Consider the following 7,153-nt stretch of genomic DNA (forward strand, 5'->3'; position numbering starts at 1 on the left):
CTTAGACTTACCCCGAACTATTTTTTTCTAATTAGCTACAAATATAAAGGGTTTATTGGTTAGGACAGGCTGCATATCTCTCCAAGGGAAAAAAAAAAAAAACTCAAAAAAACAAAAGCAAAAATTGTGTTGCTTTTCTGCAATTCCTTGATTCAGAACAGCTGGTAGTTCCCCTCCCTCCCCAAACCCCCAAATCCCGAAGAGCTGATACACAGATTAACACAGAAACAAGTTAAAGAAGGACTACTTTAAAGCAAGACCATGTTAAATCCATGTAGTGACTGCATCCAGCAGTCACTTTAAGGAGAAAGGAAAATGTGCGAATGCAGAGCTACAGCAGGTTATTGAAACTGGTCTGAAAAATAATGCATCTTTTAAACATTTTTTTAGTGGAGAAAGGTGGTCAAAGCTTCCATGGGGCAGTGAAAGCAGCACTAACGCCTCCAGCAGTCCCATCTACACAACCACATGGAGACAATGTGTCCTGTGACTCCCATCTTCCATGCTGGATTCATCCCCAAAACTCTGGCAACTCCCACATTAAAGGGACTGACACAGTCTTGCCTTTGTGTATGCAAGCCATAAAAGCATCATAAAATGAGGCAAAATTTTTTATGTCAATAACTAAGAAACAGATAAAAATAAAAAATAAGGCAAATAGAGATGTTCTGAGCCCAGAAGCTCAAAACACACATCCCCTCCTAACCAGGGGTTGATCACATTTGATAGCTGCTTCAAAAAACAACCCAAATGTCTGTTCTAGACTTTAAACACAAGGTTGTCTTGCACTAACAACCTCGGCAGTAAACAGAATTACAACAAATGACTAAGAAAGGGGAAAAAAAAAAACCACAAACTGCACAACTGTACAGATATAGAGAAAACATATTACAAATCCCCACGTCTGTGAAGAATAAGCCTGGCGTTCTAAAGTTTCTTTTGCTGTTTAAACCCTGCCAGAGGAATGATCCGAGGTTTGTGCAGGTAACTGAAACCCCTCCTGCAGTCTCCACCAGTTTAGTGATTAAAATGTAAAGTTTCTGCTGCACGTTTGTGTTTTCAGGGCAGAGGAAAGAAGGGCAGAAGAAAGTTTCTTTCTGGAGTTCTGGTGCTGTCTGAAGTCACAAATCCAAACCTGCCATAACCTTACAGAAAGCTGTGGTGTGGTATGGTCTCGAGTCTATTTTATCATCAGGAAGCAAAAGAAATCGATCTTTGCCGTTTATTAAGCAAACACCCCTGAGTAAAGAGGCTGGTATCCACTTTCTTCTTTCTTGCAAGTCAGCACACAGACACTCAGCATGCCAAAGAACTGGAAAAGAGAGAGTGCACAAGAGATTTAGTGCTGTGTTTGTTGTTTCAGTCACCAGACTCAACACCCCTATATTAGAGGACTCCATCATACTGAAAAAAACACTTAAGTGGCATTTTTGCATATCAATTTCCAGTAACAGTTCCAGCTCAACATTTTTCTCCCTGGTTTTTCCCATTAATTTATACGTCCACATTAATTCCTAGTTATCATTCAGTGAAAGCATTGAGACTATTCTGGACTTCAAATGAGTTCTGCAAAATATTTAGGCATGCCTTTGGACAAGGGCGTGGAGTGACAGCAAGAAGAGGAATGGCTTCCCAGTGCCAGAGGGCAGGGTTAGATGGGATACTGGGAAGGAATTCCTGGCTGTGCGGGTGGTGAGGCCCTGGCACAGGTTGTGTTGTGCTGTCCTGTCCCTGGAAGCGTTGAAGACCGGGTTGGATGGGGCTTGGAGCAACCTGGTCTAGTGGAAAGTGTTGGAACTAGATCTTCAAAGTCCCTTCCAACCCAAACCATTCTATGGCACTATGATATATGGTTCTATGGATTCTCCATTTGCCATCCTGAATCTCCTACTATATTTTTGGAACCCTACCCTCATTGTTAGGCAGATGAAATGGAGACAACTGGAAAAACAGGTGAGGAACAGAGGACTGAGTCTTACTTCAGAGCCAGAAAAAAGGCTGATGGGACATGGCAGAAGAAAAAGCCCTGAGATCAAAGGGCAGGCAGTACTATTTTCCATGAGGGGAGACAGAAACATTTACCTTTACAATGGCAAACCCCAGGATCACAAGCATGGCATAGCTGATAACACTCTGCAGCCCAGACTCCAGCTCCTCTGCACAGCCCTGCCAGGAAAGAGAGGTGAAAACATATTAAATTATGTTAATTCAGCTGGACTTTTTTCTTTCTTTTCCTCCCCAACCCCTTAAAGGAAGCAGGGCCTGTCTAACCAACCACTACAGACCCGGGGAACTCTGTTCTTGTCTTCCAGACCTGATGGCTTGAGGAGAAGCACTGACAAATCACAATCCACTGACATTTGCTGCTTCCTGATCTCCTCCAGCTCGGGTCACTTAAGGAAGTGCCCAAAACTCATAGACAGGAACACCAGCAATGGTATCTATAAAAGTCAACCTAGGGGCTTTGTCCCAGACTGAAAAACCTGGCATGGAATTCATGGAATCACAGAATGGTTTGGGTTGGAAGGGACCTTAAAGATCATCCTGTTCCAACCCCCTGCCATGTGCAGGGACACCTTCCACTAGCCCAGGTTGCTCCAAGCCCCGTCCAACCTGGCCTTGGACACTTCCAGGGATGGGGCAGCCACAGCTTCTCTGGACAACCTGTGCCAGTGTTTCAGCACACTCATTGTAAAAAACGTCATCCTTATATCTAATCTAAATTGATCCTCTTTTAGTTTAAAACCATCACCCTTTGTCCTTTCACAACAGGCCCTGCTAAAATGTTTGATCTCATCTTCTTTACAGGCACTGTCTAGGCATGGGAAGGGGCTCCAAGGCCTCCCTGGAGCCTTCTCTTCTTCAGGCTGAACACCCCCAGCTCTCCCAGCCTGCCTCCACCACAGAAGTGCTCCAGCCCTTGGAGCATCTTCATCCTCCACATTCAGCATGGTCGATCCTACACGAGTCTTTTTCCCTGGCCCGGATAGCTGTGGGCATATCCCTAAAGCCTGACATGCTTTCCTCCATGGTGAGAGTCACCATGGCCCAACAGTGACCCCGAGGCCCTCATCCTCACCCGGGTGTTGAGCTCCTGTGGTTGATCCAGATGCCCAGTGCAGTTCTTCACACCCTGCTGGCAGCAGCTCAGAGGGACGCTGTTGTTCCCAGTAGAATTAAACCACTGTGTGGTTGTCCAGTCACTGTAGTTCTTCACCCCACAGCAGTGAAGCTGCCAAACACAGGGCAGTTACAGGGATGTATGAATATATATATTACATTTACTCATATATATTACATATATATATGAAGGTTCATGTTGAGTTAAACCTCTCTTAGGCATAGTGGGCCAGAGGTGCCCTTCGTATGCAGCAGATTTACAAGCAGCAGTGCTTCAGGAAAACAATCACAAATACAATAAATCAACCTCCTTTCATACATTATTATACTCTTCTTGGTTTACTCTTTCTGAAAGCTCCAAAATAAAAGCGACAAGTCGTGTGACGGAGTCTTCCGTCACCTTTTTGTTTTATGGGGCAGTGTTCCCAGCAGCAGTTACTCATTTGTACTGCTTATTTGGTCTGATCCAAATGCCACGATCATTCACTGGATGAAACTTCACACCAGGAGCCTGAAAACACCACCTCTGCGAAGTGGGGAGCACCCTCAGCTGCCTTGGAGAACCAGACGCTAAACACAGACACCTCCTCCCCTCCTTTTCCAGCCAAAATTCCTTCTTTAGGACCCAGCTGTTCTTTTCCAAGTAACTCACAGGATGATTTAAATACTTTCTTACCTGTTCCTGCAAGTAATCCACAACTGTAGACTCTGGGGTTTTGCCATCATACTGCTCAAAGACTGAGCGCATCGTGCCTTGAACGTCAGTTTTTACCTATTTTAAGAAGAAAAAAAAGATGCAGATGGTTTTAACGTGAGATTAAGAGTTTTATCTGGTGGAAAATGCAAGAGATCTGTGTCCCAACTAACTCGGAGGGGGAAATAAATAAAAAAACCCCTAATGAATCAACAACAAAACAAATATTAAGGTATATGTTAGATAAAATTCAGGTAACACTTAACCAGAATCATATTATGCCTCCCCTGCTGGAACAGCCCCCTTTTGGGAGCATCAACGACTGTTTAATCCAACTGATTGATGTGATGCCTGCCAGGTACTTTATGTATTTAGCACCCCCATTTCCACTTGCTCTGCAGGTTGCAGGATAGAGGATGAAGTACATGAAAACTGGATACATAAAAAATGATCTAACAATGCAAGATTTTTTCTTTACTTTTAGGTTGGAACAGGGATGCTAATTCTTTGCTTACCTTTTCCCTGTAAACAAATCCCAGGACAAAAGCGGATACCTCTGCGATAAAGATAAGCAGGATAATGGCCAAGAACTGAAAATACAAGAGAGAGACTGTAAGGAAGAATTCCACAGCATTTGAATTCAACTTCACATTACACTTCACATTAGTTTATAGCAGTAAGTTATTTGTTGGGGCGGGCAGCGGGTCTGCAGACCCCCTGATGAAGGATATAGAGGTGGAGGATTTTGACTTAGACACTTTGAAGCCGTTTCCCTGAGGAATTCACAGGAGCAGAGAAAGATCTGAGAAGGTGCCAAAACTGACCAGTGAGAGAAGAATGTAAATAAGGTGTGAATATCCAATCGTGTGTAAGGGTTAATAACAGACCACAGATAGAGAGTTATTAATAGAAAGGTATGTAAGGTTCTGTTTGCAGGGTGTGTATAAGTAAGACTGAACTGAGCAATAAAGCAGACTTTCGGATCATCGTCATACTGTGCCTGGCTTTTATTCTTTCGGCCATCCTGACTACAACAGTTACTGTTATCTTTTGTTGCCTCTACAACCAAAGTAGTTTACAGAAAATGATTTGGAATAGAAGAAGCTGTGGCTGCCACATCCCTGGAATTGTTCAAGGCCACACTGGACGGGGCTTGGAGCAACCTGGTCTAGTGGAAGGTGTCCCTGCCCATGGAAGGGAGTTGGAACAGGATGATCTTTAAGGTCCCTTCCAACCCAAACCTTTTCAAAACTCAGTGCTTTCCAGACTCATCTTCATCAGAGGCAGAGCCATGAGACTGTCTATGGCAGGGGTGTTGGTGTCACTAGTAACTGAGCCTGTGCCTCACACACCGTCAGTCAGCGCATCACAGTGGTACACAACTCACGCCAACGAGCAGAGCTTCAGTGGTACGTCCCAATCGTGTTTCACTTTCTGTTTCGTGCATCCCAAGCTCCAGCCTACCACCTCCCACACCGTGCAGTGGGGTGAAGAAGAAGACACACGAGAACACACAACACTCACCAGCCCCAGACCAACTCAAGACTCCCGGAACGTGGCACAGCAGCCGATGAGCCCGATGACGAACATCACCACAGCCACACAGATGATGATCACGGTGGGCAGCACGGCGTACTTGTCCTGCAGAAAGTTGTCGTAGCTCTTGTAGGTGTTGATGACGTGCGCCCCGACATAGCTCAGGCCTGCTGCTGCCGCCTGAAACACAAGGGAAGGAAGTTACGAGCTGGTTTTCGTTAAGCATCTGCCCAGGAAAGTAAACATGGACCATTTTGTAATAGCGCAATTAATATAGCAACTATAGAAGTAGTGACTACAGTGTGCAAAGAGCCAGAAGGGAAAAAAAATGCTGCATCTGAAACTACCAACCAAACTAGCTACCCATTTAAACTTGAACACAGAGAAGACAAACTTCACTGATTGCTCCTCAACTTAGTAAGTGACCTCTTTAGCCAAGCTGAAATGTTGGAGTCTATTGACATGTATCAGACAGCGTTTCAGCAGAAGGCCAAGCTCAAACTGCCTACCCAAGGCCACCTACATCCCACCCAATGCTGCATTTGCAGGAATCAACTTACCAGAATCACAGAAGCATTTCGGTTGGAAAAGCCCTCCAAGGGCATCAAGTCCAACCTGTGCCCGATCCCCACCCTGTCACCCAGCCACACCAAGTGCCACGTCCAGTTGTTCCTTTGTCACCTTCAGGGGGATTGGTTGTTGATTTGGGGCTTTTTTTTTGAGAGAGAGAAACTTATCTTTCCCACTCTCTCAACAGCATTAACCACTAAGGCAGGCACAGATGTTCCTGGTCTCAGCAAAACACGGTCCCTCCTTGTCCTGGAGGAAACAGATTTCTGCAGTCTCTAAATTAATCTCTCCCCGAGAAGGATGTTTTGCTGATTGAGGCCAATGCACACCAGTGACACCCTGGAGACTGAAGACTTTTATCCACAGTACAGGCCTGGAAATAACACTGAAAGACTCAGCCATGCCCTGCCAAACCTCATCAATGGCATAAAAAAACCTCTCAAGAGTTAGGAAAGCTCATCTACCCTCTATAATCCTGCAGCACAAATAAAATGAAGCACCATCCATATTCACATTCTGGAAACTTGAGGGAAACCAGTCTGCTTGTTTTCAACAGGCCACGGCAGGATTTCATCATCCAGCTCTGGAACAGTTCATTACTTCCCCAGCACTGTACCTTCTAATTAAATCAAACACTCCTCATGCTGGAGCTAGGACTAATTCCTTTACCTAGTTTAGCTCTTCCCCCTTCAGCCTGGTCTCTTGCCTGCCCTTCAATCACCTCCAAGTGCAGGAACATCCTTTGTTTCAGACAGCTCCCATCCCTCATGTCGCATTCCTGGGCGATGCCTGTACCTCAGAATTACTGGGATCATATGCACCAAGTGGTGAAACCAGGATCAAACTAACCCTCAGAGACATTAGTACATGCCCTGCGAGATCCTGTTGTGCTGGGGCTCATGCAGCAGGTCATCTACAAAGAATATCAGGAAAAGAAATAGCATCACCAGTTCTCAGGGTTTTTTTGTTTTTCTTCTCTACGTGCACCAGGTTTTCAGGTGGTGCTAATGATTAAAGCAGTGCCTAAAACTTCCTTGTCTCAGTTTAATTGAGACAAGGGTCTTTTGCTGAGGATGGATTAGGAGAAAAAGACCCAAACCTTCTTTTCTAGCAATTATAGATTCGAAATTAAGAGGCTCCGATTGAAGGAAAGCAAATTATGGAAAAGGGAAAAAGGAAAAAATAACAGCCCTTTATTAAGTATGTGTGTATTAACGTAACACGAGGGAAAAA

The 7,153-nt window shown here is 44.8% G+C and overlaps 1 pseudogene; it reads right to left on the bottom strand.

The window, feature by feature from the left end:
- Nucleotides 1-1,181: 1,181 nt before the first annotated feature.
- Nucleotides 1,182-5,542, bottom strand: LOC114070942 (annotated as a pseudogene).
- Nucleotides 5,543-7,153: the final 1,611 nt, after the last annotated feature.

Source organism: Empidonax traillii, unplaced genomic scaffold (genome assembly GCF_003031625.1).
Source record: "Empidonax traillii isolate 1590-97213 ecotype Southwest subspecies unplaced genomic scaffold, ASM303162v1 scaffold1754:size64653, whole genome shotgun sequence".
Taxonomy (NCBI): domain Eukaryota; kingdom Metazoa; phylum Chordata; class Aves; order Passeriformes; family Tyrannidae; genus Empidonax; species Empidonax traillii.